This window comes from Phyllobates terribilis, unplaced genomic scaffold (genome assembly GCF_046119375.1).
Source record: "Phyllobates terribilis strain yellow unplaced genomic scaffold, ASM4611937v1 Scaffold_8__6_contigs__length_399053987, whole genome shotgun sequence".
Taxonomy (NCBI): domain Eukaryota; kingdom Metazoa; phylum Chordata; class Amphibia; order Anura; family Dendrobatidae; genus Phyllobates; species Phyllobates terribilis.
Window position 1 is genome coordinate 42,754,196 of NW_027362768.1, and position 18,117 is coordinate 42,772,312.

An 18,117-nucleotide genomic window follows, 5' to 3' on the forward strand; every position below is an offset into this window, starting at 1 on the left:
TGTGGTTGTCTACCAGGAATATAAGATTGAAAGTTCCTTCTTGGAAGCTGGGACCTAGGTTTATTGATCCCTATAAAATAACCGCCGTCATTAACACAGCAGCATTTTGTCTTGAACTTCCTCAGGCCCTTAAGGTCTACAATGTGTTCCACAGGTCCTTACTCAAAAGGTATGTGGAACCTCTTGAGCCCTCACCTCTACCACCGCCCACAGTAATGGTTGATGGTAATCTGGATTTCCAGATTTCGAGGATTGTAGATTCTCATCTCAAACGTTGTTGTCTACAATACTTGGTGCACTTGAAAGGCTATGGTCCAGAGAAAAGGATGTGGATTTCAGCATCAGAGGTGGATGGCCCCAGATTAGTTCACTCATTCCACACCTCTTTTCCTGAGAAACCCGCTCCTGAATGTCCGGAGGCCACTCATAGCGGGGGGGGTTACTGTCACGAGTGTATCAGAGGTGACAGACAGTCGCCCTGCAGAGGGTATTAGGAGATCTTCACATTTGGCATTGCAGACAGCTGCTTATATAGGAGACTGTCTTTAGGACCGAGCGACTGCCTCTCTCTTCCTAATTTGCTCTCTAGCCTGTGTTCTTGAGGCCGTGTGCACATTTGGAGTTCATCTAAAGCTAAGCCATTTTCCCCTGTTTTGTCTACCCTAGTTGTCTTTAGAGTTTTAGTGAAGGTTGACTAGTGCTCATCACCTTCCATCCCAAGCCATACGCCAGGGAAAGTAGGGCGAGGCACGCAAACAGCAACAGCTGAGTAGGCTATATAGGGATGTTAGTTGAGACAGGGTGACACTAGACCAGACTAGGAGGTCTCCACTTCCCCCTTTCCCTAGTGTCTGGGGACCCTCTCCCTTTTCCCACTGTGTTGCATTTATACCTGGCTTGACACAAGGTGAGTTTTTTTCTGTCGGATTTTATTGCTGTTTTTCCATTTCTTTGCTAATCTTTGGGGTATTTGTATATTTTCTTTAGTTTTCCATTTGTGTTGTGCATTGAGTTGGATAAGGATCCCTATAAGTACTGCCTTATGGGCATTCCAAATGGTTGCAGGGGAAACCTCTTGTGTAGTATTCTCTTAAAAGTATAGTTTAATTGCATTATCATTTTTTTCTCAATAGGGTTGTCAAGGTAAAATATATATATTATAGAAAATCAATTAGTTTCATTTAATAGATTACCTAATTAGTGTGAATCAATATAGAGATGATGGAAAAATCTATATGTATGTATGTATGCAAATGTGTATATGCACATGGATCATGTTAATAGTTAATGAATATATTACTAACAGCTTCTGTTCTAATTTCTAGACACGAACAACTAAATGATTTCCTGGGAATGACGTATGCATGTGCACGGCTGATAACAGAGAGAGTCATGTCGAGTTGGCAAAGATGTCGCTGAGAAACGAACTCACCCCTCCCTTCGGAATTCCTAAGGCGTTACTCAGAACAAGAGATACATAGATGAACAAATTACAGCGTGCCGAGTTATCAGAAAAGAGCAATACATTTTACTAATCCCATCTAGAAGAAGAATGCTATTTATCCCCATGTCTATGTAATAAAGTATGCCATTTGTGTGGTCCAGTCTCTGAGTGAAGTTTATCAACCAGATTAGCAGATTTGGTTAATTAGCTTCTCTGCATGCACTCAGACATCTTTAATTTGGAGGAGAGCAGTTACCTAGTGTATCTTAAATTGGTGAAACCTTCACAGGGTGAGGAGTGATGCAAAAGGGAACTACATTTCCATGTGTTGACATAGTTATTTGATGATGCAGTTTTTAAACAAATTTTTATGGGAGCATGGTCTGACCAAGAGTTGAATTTTTGAAGAGTGTGTATGTTTGTCAGAACCATGTCTATTCTTGAAAATGTCTTGTGATTGTCAGAATAATATGAATATTCCCTTGAAGTCGAGTTTAAACATCTAAATACATCATATAACTGCTCTCTAATTAATCAATTTTTTAAAGTGAGCATTTTGTATCTGGGTGTAGCCGAAGTATCCATATTTTGATCGTGGATTATATTAAAATCAACTAAAATAATTAGGTTTCCTTTCTGATATTTCTGTATTTGTTTCATTAGTTTATTTAAAAATGATATTTGGCCTCTGTTAGGTGCATATACATTTACTAAAGTATAAGTTATTGTATCAATTACAAACCATGATGTGGTATCGGCCATTATTGTCGGGGATTTCTTCTACTAATTGAAAGAGTTACTTATAGCTGTGATCACACAAGCTTTTTTCTTCTCTCTAAGAGAATCTAAACACATGTGGATAGTCCTTATGGGAGAAATTAGGTGGTTTGCTCTGGGAGAATTTAGTTTCTTTAAATGCCACAATGTCATATTTAGAGCTTTTGACTTCCCTCCAGGCAGAATACCTCTTAAATGGGCTATTTAGCCCTTTAACATTCAAAGATAAAAATTTTAACTCCATTTTCAATCATGTTGTAACAGTGGTAGTAAGCCATAAATATGCATACATTAAAATTTCCAATATTTATACATATAGACCTGTGAAAGGAAGAGTTAAATAGCACAAAGTTCTGAAAACAAGTACAGTCATAAAACAAAACAAAATGCAAACAAAAAAAACAGAATCTGAGTTCCTTTAGATGACCTGGGGAAGAGGTCAGGAACTGAATATCTTGAGTTCCCAAGTACCTCATTCTGAAAAATGGAGAGAATAAAAGTCTGGCAAGCTCTGTATAAAGTCCTGGAATTAAGACATGGTAGGGAAAAAAAGATAAAACTTGGAGAACAAGAAATTATGTTAATTTGCATAATAAAACTCTTATGTATCCATTTTTGGTTAGACCTTCAAATGAATTTTCTCTGAGAGGTCTTCTTTCTTCCTTGTTCTGGATTATGACCATTCTCAGAGATCTTGAGGCATTATTAAAAATTTCCGTCCTCTGGGTCTTGAATAAAGTCGGATTTTCCATTGAAGAAGACTATGAGTCTAGTAGGAAAACCCATTTATACAAAATGTTATTCGTTTTTAAGATGCTAGTTATGCCAGCAAAGGACTTTCTAGCATTTAGGGTGTCTTTTGAGAAGTCAGGAAATATTTTTAATGACTGGTAAGGAGAAGGTAGATTTTTATTTTTCCTTAGGTAGTCCAGAAGGCGGTCCTTAGTCTGAACGTAACATATTCTCGCAATCGCTTCTCTTAGAGTGTCTCGACAGAAAACTAGGTTTTAGCAGCCTATGGGCTCTGTCTATTGTCAGTTCTGCATTAGGAACTGATGGCAGTGTCTTGTGTATTAAGTCTTTAATATCTGGAGGCAGTTCTGATGGGGAAACATTCTCAGGTATTCCCCTAAATTATAGATTGTTCCACCTGTTGCAGTGCTCTAAATCTGTAGGTTTTACTTTTAGTGTTTTAGCTTCACTTTTAAGCAAAGAGTGATCCTTTTCCAAAGCGGATTGTTTGTCAGATATGGATTTTACTATTTTATTTGTGTCGTCGATTTTCTGATAAGATCATTCAGTGTTGTATTTAGACTTTGGAATCCATTGATCATATTTATGTTCAGTTGTTGAATGGAGGATGAAAGGAGGTATAGAAAGTATTTTTATGATGGAGAAAGATTAACAGGTTTTTCCTTCATTAAAATTGTGTCAGAGTTGTCACTATATGAGTTAATGGGTATCAAAATAGGAGACATATAAGAAGGATTTGTATGCTCCATTCTAAGTTTTGCATGACATTCTTTGTTTAATTTGGATTGTTTCACCAGTTGCATTGATACTTTTTGCTCCATGATCAATTATATTGCAACTGCAACATTTTTTCGAATTCGCAATATAATTGATCATGGAGCAAAAAGTATCAGATCCAATGCTACTGGTGAAACGTTCCAAATTAAACAAAGAATGTCATGCAACAGCAATTACGTTATATACGTTATCAGCTGTACCTGTGGCCTTCAATATGCAGGCCGCACTTTTCAGACTGTGTGGTCCTGCATGAATGGCCACAGGCATAATGCTAAAAATGGGTATGTGAAACATAGCCTATCAAGAAATTTGATGCTAAAACATAAGAAATGCTTTGATGTGAAAGTGACCCCTATAGAGCAGATTCCCGAAAATGTGAATCATCGCAATGCACTATTAAACAGAAAAGAATCCTATTGGATTTACTGCCTGCAATGCCTTTACCCAGATGGATTGAATGATGTGGTGGAGAAAATATAAGTTTTTAGTACTCATGATTTTATCTGATATTAATGTAGTGAAACAACGCAGTGAATTTTAGATATTTTAATGTTATTTATATGCAAGTTTTTAAATAATATAAAAAAAACAACAACTTTTAGATGGGTGTGGTTGTAGCAATTCTCTTTCTTTGAACAACCACTCCTACTGAACTTGATTGCCTTTATAATGGAAGAACTGTTGTGTGTTGACCATGGTTTTTTGTGCTCTTGATTTTATTTTTTATCACCTGAAGAAGGCTATTGTGAAAAATTAAACGCGTTGTGCTTTATTGATTGCCTAGATTAAAAAAATCTTTTCATATATATGATGAAAACATCTGAAAGATTTTTTTGGGAAGCGCCACATTGATTTTTCAGTTGGATACCTGTGATCCTTGATGTTGCCGTAGGAGAGCCATTCAAATCTCTCCTAATTATCCACCATGTGCTGCATACCCGTGAAATATAATATTACTGGATCCCCTAAATTTTCCTATGACATAAGATTTCAATTGAAGCCTCAATATACTGGATACCAGGTGAGTAAAACACTTGGTGAATTGATTCTGTTATCCTTAACAGCTACTCTTAGATCGGCGCTGCTGGTCTCCTTTTTCTCCTTACAGAGAAACCCTTCCTAGTTTCTTTTATTCCTTGTATGAGATCCATCTAATGTGAACGATATGTTCATATCAATAGGTTAATAGGAGTTGTACTGGAAGTATATGTAATAATATTATCAGACAGTTCCTTATTTTTGTCTGTCATAATTTCTCCTTGGAGCTGTGCTGTATGCTCAGAATCCAGAGCCTTGGCTATTAAACAGCGTGCTTGTGGGTACGTTGCTAGTGTCTGTCAAGAGGGAATTCCCCAAGTGCAGGCACATTTCTTGAGCTGGTAAGTAGCCCGTTTCTGAATGACATCGGCACTGCCCACTGTATTGCTGGCATGGCGCTCCATGTCGTTAGTGAAGCATGTGGTACTGCACTGAGGTAAAGGGAGTTTACTCACTGCTGCTGCTTCAGTGATTCCTGTCAGTGCTGGGCTTTGTTTTCTGACTTTGAGTTCCTTTCTTTCTACATAAGGTGGATGTCCAATTGGACTTCGATGGAGGGGTCCAGAGGTGGGCCCATGAGTAGGTTGAAGGTCCGTGGTACTTATTTTAGAAGTCTTTATCTTGTGAAGAAAGAAGGTACACAAAGAGGTGATTGATTTCAGCAAGGAGGATGGCAATGAAACAGGCTTGTTTTCCTTCATCCTGTTGAACAACATATTTATGTCCAGGAATATCCAAATGAGTCTAGATTTTCCCAAAAGGATCAAGGGAGGGTCTTGAAGGTCTTAGGTACAAAATGGCAGGTCCAAGTCTTCTTTTGTCGCCTTATGAAGGCATTCCAGGCTTGGTAACAGCAGAGCTTTAGCGGAGTGCGTCCATTCTCCTGCACTCTCTGGCCATGCACCCTTGAATACTTTTTCAAGCCACTGTATAACTTTTTTCACTACAAGCATAACCACCATCAAGAGAAGGTCAGTATGAGATCATCAGTATTTCAATATAAAACCCATGCATTTGTTTTAGAGTCTCATTGAAGTGCAGTGTCCTTGCAAAAGAGAAGTTTAATAAAATAAGGAATAAAGATGAGTGGACCTTTAAAATTCAAATTCGGCCAATTTAGACAATTTGTTCTCCAAAATTTGACTTAAGTAAATAAATTCACACAGATCTCAATACTGGAAAGCTTGTATTTTCTCGGAAAATATACATGAGTCAAAGGAGAGAAAACGATAAATGTTAGCTGTAACATTTTGCAGACTATAGGAGGTAGAGAGGACACCTCTGAACATAAGCACTTACCCTCTACAGAATAGAGAGGGGACTCCGCTGATCATAAGTGATTTCACTATACAATATATAGAGTGAGAGAGCAGACCTTGCTGACCATCACTGCTTGCCTGCTACAGAAAAGAGAGACTTAGTCTCTCTGAAGATGGAAAATGACTCTGCTGTACAAACTCTTCTCCACTGGGAAATGCCTATCTGTGATGCCCCAGGAACCAACCACTACTGTACAAGGTACGATAATCCAAAAAATACTAAAGCTGCAGGGCATTACAAAAAGGCCCGCACAGCCACAGAAAAAGACTTGCCCACCCTCTGATGCTACAGCGGTGTAGGAAATGGTGCTGGGTGAGATGTTGAATCTCAAAGTATTAAAATTTGCAAGAAATTGTTAATCTCAGGAATTTTGGTTTGAACTCAAACCTCTGTGGATTGAGCCTGCTCATCTCTAGTAGGGAACAATAATGTGACATTATCTGTAACATTAACACAGATTTTTTATCCCGTAACATTAACACAGATTTTTTATCCCAAGTGTATTGATTTAACTATTCTACAGCCAAATTGGTTCAGAGACTTAATCAGTTCAACTCAAATAATTTTGTGGTGCTAAAAATAGATATGATGTTTAAATTTGCTTATTGGCTCTTATTTTCAAGATCCAGAGGAAGTTGTAATTATTTATGACACCTTTCATGTAGGCTTAAAGAAAAATTGTGTCTTTATTATTTCATCATAATTATTGCATTGTTAATAGCTAGTCTATTACATCATCTATTTAGTCTATGGAGCCTTAAATATTCTATCATCTTAGGATGACAAATCAAAAAATGACAACTAGGTTACGATGATATAATACTAATTACAGCTGCATAACATATTTTTATAAATGCTCTCTGTGTCTCTGTGTAAGGTATACAGTTTTTGGATTTCGTAGCTTAATTTCTTAGGATATTGACATGTTTCTATATGTTTTTTCATATATGCCTCGTTCCTGCAATAACAAAGTGGATAGTTTTTGCTACATATGCGGTGAAGTCACTTTTGCATCACAAAGGAGAAAGCTGACTACCATGATAAGGAAAACCTACAACCTATATTTTAGTTGCACTCTAGGAGATCAGGACAAGAGTTGGGCTCTACACATGTTGAAATAGATGTGAATCACATGTTACCTAGTGGTTGCATGGGAAGAGGCAATCTATGCATTTTGCAATCTCAATGATATGCAGAGAACCAACCGTTCACACCAGGAATTGCTATTTCTGCATGGTGCCCCCCATTAGGAAAGGAGTTTCAAGGAAGAAGAAGCGGCATTACAGTATCTAAACAATCCATCTGCTATCCAGTAGAATATAAGCCCACAAGGGCTGGTCCTTCTTCCCTCTGTACCAGTTTATCATTGTTAGTTCATTTACTATAAGTTATATCTGTATTTTGTATGTAACCCCTTCTTATGTACAGCACAATGGAATCAATGGTGTTATATAAATAAATAATAATAATATGCACAGTACCACATACAGCAGAACTGCCAGTTCCAAAAGCACCAGAAACATTTTCAGTCTAGTCAAGTGAGGGAGAAGAGGGCACTTGGTGTCATGAAGCATCTTCTTCTCATGACTCAGCCTTCCTGTCAGCAACCTCAACTGAACCACATCTTATAACACAAAGTAAATTGAACAATCTTGTTAGAGATTTGGATCTGTCCAAGAGTAAGACTGAGCTCTTGGGTTCAAGGCTACAACAGAGGAATCGCCTAGCTGGCAGACTTCAAATTTCTTTGTTCCACAACCATGATAAAGATCTTGTCTAATACTTCTTCATGGAGGGTCATCTTATGGTATGCAGCAACATCAAGAGTATAATGCAGGATCAGAAGATAAGTGAAAATCCAGAAGAATGGAGGATCTTCATTGATTCATCCAAAATAAGCCTAAAAGTTGTCTTGCTGCATAATGGCAATGCGCTATCTTAAATGGAAATGGTTCGTGATGCAGTCCACAGGTAAGAAAACTATTACAGCATGAAATAGCTGTTAAAGTGCCTGAACTATGATTAACATTTGCAGCCCCTCTGTGGTGACTTAATGGTCACCTCTTACTTGGAATCAAGGCTGAATACAAAAAGAACTGCTGCTTTCTGTGGAATAGCTGTGAAAGTGAATATCACTACAATAAAAAAGACTGGCCTCTCCGACAGTCTCTTTAGCCAGGGAGCAAAAAGTTCCTGCATCAAGCACTTGTTGTCCCACATAAAATGTTGTTACCATTGTCAATAATATACAGCAAGGGGGGGTCACATAGATCCCACCGCTGCCATCAATTGTCAAACGTTACACAGTCGGGGGGAGATTACACTAAACAAACGCCATTACTTTTTCGTTAAGTGAACGCAACTATGCTGCCTCCAATCGTCAGGGCAATTTCTCAATTCACGGATGGACAAGTCCACGGCTGCTTCCACTACTAGACCAGTTATTGGGGAGCTAACAATGAGCGTATGTTATATATACCTCTGATTGCTACACATGGAATATAAATATATACCCCGGTACAGCTCCACAATATCAAAAGATCCACTAGCTACCAAAACCAATCATTTATACAGGCCGATTGGACACCTGTTACAAGTAACATATGGATTCAGGGGTGCGGTTTACAGACCAATTAAATTATATATTATTATGCTATTTTTAATCCAGAAAGATAGGCAGTGTTTTTTAAAATATACAAAAATATTTTACAAAGGGAACAACACAACACAATTATACAATATATAATTATATAAAATGAAATGTAATAATGAAAGAAAGTCACTAAACCTGTTTAAGGAAAAGGCTCAGATTTGTGGAGGGAAGAACATCGCTGAAAACGTGGATCAATCCTACACAACAATGTATCTTCCTGGCATTGAACAAGGATCATACTTGGCATTGGCTTTTTATTAGCACAAGTTACACCCCCACACCTTCCCTCTGGTGATTCATAACAGGGCTGGATTTCAGAGAACTATAGGCAGTGTCTTAGTCTTAAAAAATTATAAGATTCTCAGCTTTTACAATATTTTTGCCCCGTAAGGTCCCAGGCGAAAGACATCACTCTCATATTTCCTATCACAATGTTATCTGTTCATCGATAGAATACATGGCATAGATATTGAGAAGCTCTGGAGAGGGACAGAAGCACATACAAAATAGGGCAATACCGTATGTAAAGGATAGGTAGAATCAATGGTAGCACTCACTTAAAGGTGTTGTGTGCAGGCACAACTCCTATAAAAGTGTGGAAAGCCACTGCTGATTCTCTGTGGCTGGAGGAAAAAGTTCTTCCAGAGGTAAAATGGAAAAAATGGAAGCTGGTACGTTTAGGCGATGTGTGCTGTGGGAATGAAGAGACTTGTGATTCCAAAATGTTTTTTTATTAATATCAATGTGTTTCTGCGCCTGACTAGAACCTTTCGCAATGTATAAATAGCAAGGGAGCTTGGAAAGATATTGTGATTAGTGTTGAGCCACCCCCGGAGTGTTAGAGTTCAGTTCGCTTCGTCGAAAACCCGTATGTTCGCTGAACTGTTCGTCGAACTATTCGTCAAACACCTTCGAACACCGTTAAAACCAATGGCAGGCAAACAAAAACACATAGAAATACATAGAAAACACCCTCAAAGGTGTCCAAAAACTGCTCAGAAGACACAACTAACACATGGAAAAGTGACAAGTACATATAGTCATGCGAAAAGAAAAGAGGTGGAGGAGTAAAAGGAGGGGGAGACACAGATATAGGCATGTCATGCCCTTCTAAAACCAAAAAAGTGTGAAGCCTACACGGTCAGTCAGTTCCTGCCCGCGTGACCTCCGTGTCGCCGGGTTTGTGCCAGAGCTCCTGTGGACCCTGATGGCCAGCCCCCCTCTCCTAATACTGGTGCCTTTCCGCTGGTGGGTCGAGTGAGCCCCCCTGTGGTGGAGGCAGGTCTAGACTTTTTAATTTAAATTGTCTCTCTAATTTGAATGAATACACTTTAAATACTTTTACAAGGATCTATTGGAGGGCAAGTCTGATGCCAGCAGCCACGTAATTCAAGCTCCAGTAGCGTCCACTAAAGCTGCTGCAGTTAAAAAGCTTTTATAAGGATCGAGCTCGGCGGTCCACCGCAAGGCGTCCTACCGCCAGTCCCAGCCCCTATGCCTTGGGGTGTCTCCCCGATGCTCTTCACTGAGTGTCCCGGGGGCCCGAACCATTTTCTTTGAAAAAATTAAGTGTCCAAACTACCGGTGGTGTAGCTTGCTTAACAGCTGGGATAATCCGCTGACTAGCAGACACTGCTACTAGGCACAAAGTATTTCCTGGGCTAGATGCAGTTAAAAATTTGTAATTAGATATTCTCATTGGATGCCGAGAAAGAACTCCATGGAGTCTCCTGGCACGCCATATATTATTCCCTTAAAAAGCTTGGGGTAGGGGTCTAGGGGACCCTTTTATAGGCAAAATCACGGCCCTGTATCGCAATACACCTAGGCTGTAGAAAAATGGAACATTTTCATCACCTTTCATAATCACCAATGGGACAAGGCAGGGATGTCCTCTGTCCCCTCTCTTATACATCCTAGTGACGGAGCACCTGCTCTCATCAATTCGCCATAACCCCAATATTAGGTGGATTGAGGTGGGAGGCACCGAGTACAAGTGCTCTGCATTTGCTGATGATGTCCTAGTATATATCACTCAATCACATATATCCATCCCTGCTGTTATGGCTGAAATAGATCACTTTGTTACATGGTCAAATTTTAAAATCAATGCAGCAAAGTCTGAGGCCCTCGATGTCTCCCTCCCCAAATCCATACAGGATTCCATCCAGTCCAACTTTCCCTTTGCCAGGCCCTCACAGGGTATCAAATACTTAGGAATTCGTATTCATAGAGACCACTCCCGTCTATGTTATCTTAATTTTGGGCCCTTTAATGAACAACTCCATACAGACCACGGTTGGCAAGTTAGAACTGTAAGATTCACTACGTGAACCACAGGAGTTTTGTGGAAAAGCACATGTACACTGTGTTCCAAATTATTATGCAAAAAGTGTTTAGGAGTGATAAGGGAAGAATTTGTTTGTTTGTCAGTTAAACTCATTGATGGTGATGTGTGTCAGGGCTCTTTATATCACTTTAAGCAATTGCAGACACCTGTGCTAATTAGTTTGGCAGGTATGTCCAATGAAAGGCAAGACTACTTAAGAAGGCTGTCTCACATTATTAAGCAGCCTACATTTTCTGCCAAAATGGGAAAGTAAAAGGATGTGTCGGCTGCTGAGAAGCAACAAATTGTGGAGTGTTTGGGTCAAGGCATGACTACAATCAACATTGCTAAGACACTTCATCCTGATCATCGCACAATCAAGAAGTATGTAGCTGATTCACAGTACACACATGTGCGTGCTGATAAGGGAAAATTGAGGACTCTTTCCTCCAGGCAATTACATCAGGTTAAAAGAGCAGCGGTAAAAAAGCCTTGTCATAGCAGCAGACAAGTTTTTGAAGCTGCTGGTGCCTCCAACGTCCCCCTCACAACAAGATGCAGAGTCCTTCCGAGGTTTGCAGCTGTGCGGAAGTCATCCTGTCGACCTCCTCTATCCACTGCACACAAGCAGAAACGGCTCCAGTGGGCCAAGCAATACATGAAGACTGACTTCAAAACTGTTTTGTTCACTGATGAGTGCCGTGCAACGCTCGATGGTCCAGATGGATGGAGTGGAGGATGGCTGGTTGATGGACACCCCACGCAAACACGGCTACAGCGCCAACAAGGAGGAGGTGGAGTAATGTTTTGGGCTGGAATCATGGGGAGAGAGATTGTCGGCCCCTTTAGGATCCCTGAAGGGGTAAAGATGAACTCCATAATGTATGTGGAGTTTCTCAAACAGCACTTCCTGCCATGGTTCAAGAAGAAGAACCGTGTATTCTGCAGCAAGATAATTTTCATGCATGAAAATACACCGTCTCATGCTGCACATAACACATCTGCATCTCTGGCTGATATGGGCATAAAAGGGGACAAACTTATGGTGTGACCCCCATGCTCCCCTGACCTCAACCCCATTCAGAACCTCTGGAGCATCATCAAAAGGAGTGTCTATGATGGCGGGAGGCAGTTCACATCTAAGCAACAGCGCTGGGAGGGTATTCTGTCCTCATGCAAAACAATTGAAGCAGAAACCATCCAAAACCTGACAAATTCAATGGACGAGAAAGTTCAGAAGCTCCTTTAGTACAATGTGCAAATGTAACATCACCTAGAATAAAGTTTTGAGTTGAAAACTGTTTGATTTCAGTTTCTAATAACCTGCTAATGCTTATAATTTCAAAAATTACCATTTTTTTGTTCTTTATTAAAATGAAAAGGTTGATCGAAGAGTGTGAGGGATCTAAGAGTGTGGCAACCCAGTAGTCAGGATTACTTCGAATTCTGACAATCTGAGGGTCATGTTGCAGGTAGTGCAGCAAGAAGGCACTCATGTGTTTTGCGCATCTAGGAGACCCAAAATTATTTTCCGGGCTAGATGGAGCTAAAAATTATTATTAATTTGAAAGCTGGTTGAGCTTAGTATAGACGGCCTAATAGAATCAGTACTGCAAACTGCTACAAAACCCAAATTATTTTCCAGCCAAGATACAGATAAACATGATTAGTCATTTTAAATCTGGTGGAGCTTAGTATAGATGGCCTAATAGAATCAGTACTGCAAACTGCTACAAATCCCAAATAATTTTCCAGCCAAGATATAGATAAAATTGATTAGTAATTTTAAATCTGGTGGAGTTTAGTATAGATGGCCTTATAGAATCCGTACTGCACACTGCTATAAGGCCCAAATTATTTTCAAGCCAAGATACAGATAAACATGATTAGTAATATAAAATCTGGTGGAGCTTAGTATAGATGGCCTAATAGAATCAGTACTGCACACTGATACAAGGCCCAAATTATTTTCCAGCCAAGATACAGATAAAAATGATTTGTAATTTTAAATCTGGTGGAGTTTAGTATAGATGGCCTAATAGAATCAGTACTGCACACTGCTATAAGGCCCAAATTATTTTCCAGCCAAGATACAGATAAACATGATTAGTTATATAAAATCTGGTGGAGGTTAGTATAGATGGCCTAATAGAATCAGTACTACACACTGCTACAAGGCCCAAATTATTTTCCAGCCAAGATACAGATAAACATGATTATTAATTTTAATGCTTAAAATGGTTGGTGAGGTGATTTTAACAAATCATCAAGCTTTTACTCTCCCCAGGATGACACAAGGGTAGAAAAGTCATTTCGGATATATGATTTGTTCATCTTTATGAACGTGAGTCTGTCTACATTATCAGTGGAGAGCCACGTGCGCTTATCTGTCAGCACACCACCAGCAGCGCTGAACACACGTTCAGACAGAACGCTGGCTTCAGGGCATGACAAGATCTCCAAGGCGTAAGTGGCGAGCTCCGGCCATTTATCCAGATTGGAAGCCCAAAAAGAGCAAGGGTCCAGTAAAACAGTCATGGCTTCAATGTTTACTTGGAGATACTCTTGTACCATCGTCTCTAGGCGTTGACTATGTGTCAGACTTCTTGTCTCCTGTGGCCTTGCAAAGGATGGGCTAAAGAAGTGGTGAAATGATTCCGCAAAATTGATGTTACCAGCAGATACTGTGCTTCTGTTACGGTTTGAGTGCTGAACACTCGACGGTCCCACGGTTGGCAAGTTGGAACTGTGAGATTCACTGTGTGCAGCACTGGTGTTTTGTGGAAAAGCACATGTAAGATTTTGCAACAGACTCTGCTGATACTCCTGCATGCGTGCATCCTTTCTATGGCAGGAATAATTTCTGAAAATTTACTTTTGAACCGGGGATCTAACAGTGTGGCAACCCAGTAGTCAGGATTATTTCTAATTCTCACAATTCGAGGGTCATGTTGCAGGTAGTGCAGCAAGAAGGCACTCATGTGTCTTGCGCATCCAGGAGCACCAAGTCCCTGTTGTGTTGGTGGCGAGGTAACAATCATGCATCCTTCCTCTGTCCTCTCCCCCCAACCTCTCACAACAGAAATGTGATCAAGGTCTCCCTCATCTGATGATTCTTCCATCAGTTCGTCCTCCACTTCTTCCTGGGCTCCTGCACCTTCCTCACTAGTTTGGCTGCTAATATGCGCCCTGGTAAATCCATCTCCCCCACCCTCACATACCTGCCGCCTTGGTGCTGCCGACCGTCTGGACCTTGCAGATGTTAGCCCTTCCGCATACAACTCCTCCTCCTCTACTTCCTCCACCTCCTCTTGTGCCACCACCTGACTCCGAATTCTGTTTAACATGTGCTCCAGCATGTAAATCACCGGAATAGTCATGCTGATAATGGAATCGTCAGCACTAAATATCTTCGTCGCCATTTCAAAACTGTGCAGAAAGGTGCATAGGTCCCTGATCCGAGACCACTCCTCCAGCGTGATTTGCCCCACCTCTGGATCTTGTTGGCCCAGGCTATACGTCAGAACAGATTGAACCAGGCTTGTCGGTGCTGCCACAGTCGCTGCAACATGTGCAGAGTTGAATTCCACCAGGTAGGCACATCGCATTTTAGCCGGTGAAGTGGCAGGCCCAACAAATTCTGTAGAGATGTAAGTCACTGAGCTGCCGGATGCGAACGGCGGAAGTGATCACACAGCGACAATGCCCTCTGCAGAAGGCCATCTAGTCCGGGATAGTGGGCTAAAAATTGCTGGACAACCAGGTTCAACACGTGAGCCATACAAGGCACGTGTGTGACATTGCCCCGGCGAAGGGCCGCACCCTGATTTGCAGCATTGTCGCACACGGCCTTAACTGGTTTCAGGTCCAGTGGAGATAACCATTCATGAAACTGGTTCTCCAGAGCTGACCACAACTCCTCAGCTGTGTGACTCACATTTCCCAGATATTTCAAAGTAAAAACCGTCTGATGACGTTGAGCCCTGCTGTCAGCATTGTAAGGAGGTGTGCAGGATCCCTTCTGCGCAGTTAGAAAGCTTGTGGCATGACCAGACAGTCTTTGGGTGCAGATGGAGGACCGAGAGGAGGTTGAGGAGACAGAAGCAGTGGAGGCACTTTGAGATAAATAGGATTGACGCACAACTCGTGGGGACGGCAAGACTTGGACAGCAGCCCCTTGACCTGCTGTCCCCATAGTTACCCAGTGCCCAGTTAGCGACATGTAACGCTCCTGTTCATGCCTACTCGTCCAAGTGTCTGTGGTGAAGTGCACCCTGTCACACACAGAGTTTCTCAAAGAAGCGGTGATGTTGTGTGCGGCCTGCTGGTGGAGCACCAGGCGGAAAGGAAGCATTTCTGTTGCCAAGAGCTTGCAGATGGTGAAATTCAAACTCTTATCTTTCTCATGGCTAGGAGGAAATGGTCTTTTATTGTCCACATCTGAGGGACTGAGGGCTGGCTGTTGTGTTTAGACGGGGTTGAGAAGGGTGTCCCTGGCAAACTGCCGGTCTGTGAGGAAGATGCAAGCGGACATGTTAGGTTGCCTTGATCCAAAGGTGGTTCTGTCGTTGTCGAACAGCGCTGAACACCAGCTGGTGTTTCCACCTCCAAAGAAAATGATGACCTGCCAATCACGCTGGCTGTTGCGGGTAAAGAGGTGGCAGGTCTGCGTCCCAAAACAGGTGTGACTGCTGTCCCCCCAGTCACCGAGGATGAAGAGGCCGCGGATGCACGAGATGTGGCAGACGGTGGTTTTCCCGGCCGGCTAGGCCGCATTGTAGCACAGTGAGCTTCCCTCTACAACAAATGCTTCATATCCATGTGCCGGTTCATGCATGAAGTACTCAAACTATGTATTTTTTTGCCTCTACTTTGCTTTTGCTGACAAATGTTACAGATAACACGAGTTGGGTCATCTTTATCGATCTGAAAAAATGCCCAGGCTATGCAAGGTTTAGCACCCATGCGACCTGAAGAGCCACCACGACTTGTGGTGAGAGGCAGAGTTGTATTTGAGGATGCAGTTGTTGACGTGCTTCCAGTACTACGTCTCTGTCCAGGAAGGCGCAACCTGACCTCGTCGTCACTAGCATCCTCCTCCACCTCCTCTGCTGACCTCATCTCTTGGCTGACTGTGGGTTGACATTAAGTGGGATCTAAAACCTCATCATCATCACCCTGTGTGTTATCACACCCGTCGTCCTCAGAGCCAACCTGTTCCTGCCCTGGCAAAAACTAAAGTTGTCGCTCCAATCAGGTATTTGAGTTTCATCATCGTCTTCCTCATTGTCTCCACCAACAGGAGTTACAGTTTGGGAACGAGGTTCTACATTATGGTCAGAACGTTTTGCATCTGGTCCTGGATCCGACTCATAAAAATTCTGGGCATCAGTGTAGATCATTTCCTCGTCTGGATTCACAGAAGCTCTGGAGCCGACCTCTGATTCCCAGGCTATAGTATGAGTAAATAGCTCTGCGGACTCAACCATCTGTTCTACCCCATACTCAGACCGGCAGCTGGAGACTTGGGAGCTCTGAGGAAGCAAGTCCGATTGGGGTGACACCTCTGAGGACTGTAGTATTTGTGATGTTGAAGTTGAGGTGGAGGAGAGCCCACTTAAAGGAGCACTTGATATCCATTGAAGCACCTGCTGTTTTTGTGCCTCATCTGGAATTTGTAGAGATTGGCGTGGCCGTAAGAAATGGATCTTATCACATTGTCCGCTAAAAGAAGTAGACATCTTAGTTTGGCTGGAAGATGGTCTTTCTTCTGCAGATGTTACAGTTGCTTTAACACCTACCCCATGGACACAACCTTTTTTTCCCTTCCTGACATGCCTATTCCCCTTTCCACCAGCAGCAGACCTTTTTCGACTCATTTTGGTGGTTAACTAATTCACAACTCTGGAGTTGTTTGCACAAAAAACAATGGATGGAAACCGAGCAGAGCTGAGTGGCCAAACTGTGGTATTAGCCCAAAAGTATTGGCTGGGTTAGATACAGAAAAAAATTATATTGAATTTGCAACCTGATGGAGGTCAGTATAGATGGACTAATAGAAAAAGTCCCACACACTGCTAGAAGCCGACATAATTTTTCAGAGCTAGATGCAGAAAAAAATTATATTGAATTTGCAACCTGATGGATGTCAGAATAGATGGACTAATAGAACAAGTCCCACACACTGCTAGAAGCCTAAATATTTTTTCAGAGCTCGATGCAGAAAAAAATTATATTGAATTTGCAACCAGGATGAGGTTAGTATAGATGGACTAATAGAACAAGTCCCACACACTGCTACAAGCTAAAATATTTTTTCAGAGCTAGATGCAGAAAAAAATTATATTGAATTTGCAACCTGATGGAAGTCAGTATAGATGGACTAATAGAACAAGTCCCACACACTGCTAGTAGCCGAAATATTTTTTCAGAGCTAGATGCAGAAAAAAATTACATTGAATTTGCAACCTGATGGAGGTCAGTATAGATGGACAAATAGAACAAGTCCCACACACTGCTAGAAGCCTAAATATTTTTTCAGAGCTAGATGCAGAAAAAAATTACATTGAATTTGCAACCTGATGGAAGTCAGTATAGATGGACTAATAGAACAAGTCCCACACACTGCTAGAAGCCTAAATATTTTTTCAGAGCTAGATGCAGAAAAAAATTATATTGAATTTGCAACCTGATGGAGGTCAGTATAGATGGACTAATAGAACAAGTCCCACACACTGCTAGAAGCCTTAATATTTTTTCAGAGCTCGATGCAGAAAAAAATTATATTGAATTTGCAACCGGGTGGAGGTTAGTATAGATGGACTAATAGAACAAGTCCCACACAATTCTACAAGCTGAAATACTTTTTCAGAGCTAGATGCAGAAAAAAATTATATTGAATTTGCAACGTGATGGAGGTCAGTATAGATGGACTAAAAGAACAAGACCCACACACTGCTACAAGCTGAAATATTTTTTCAGCGCTAGATGCAGAAAAAAATTATATTGAATTTGCAACCTGATGGA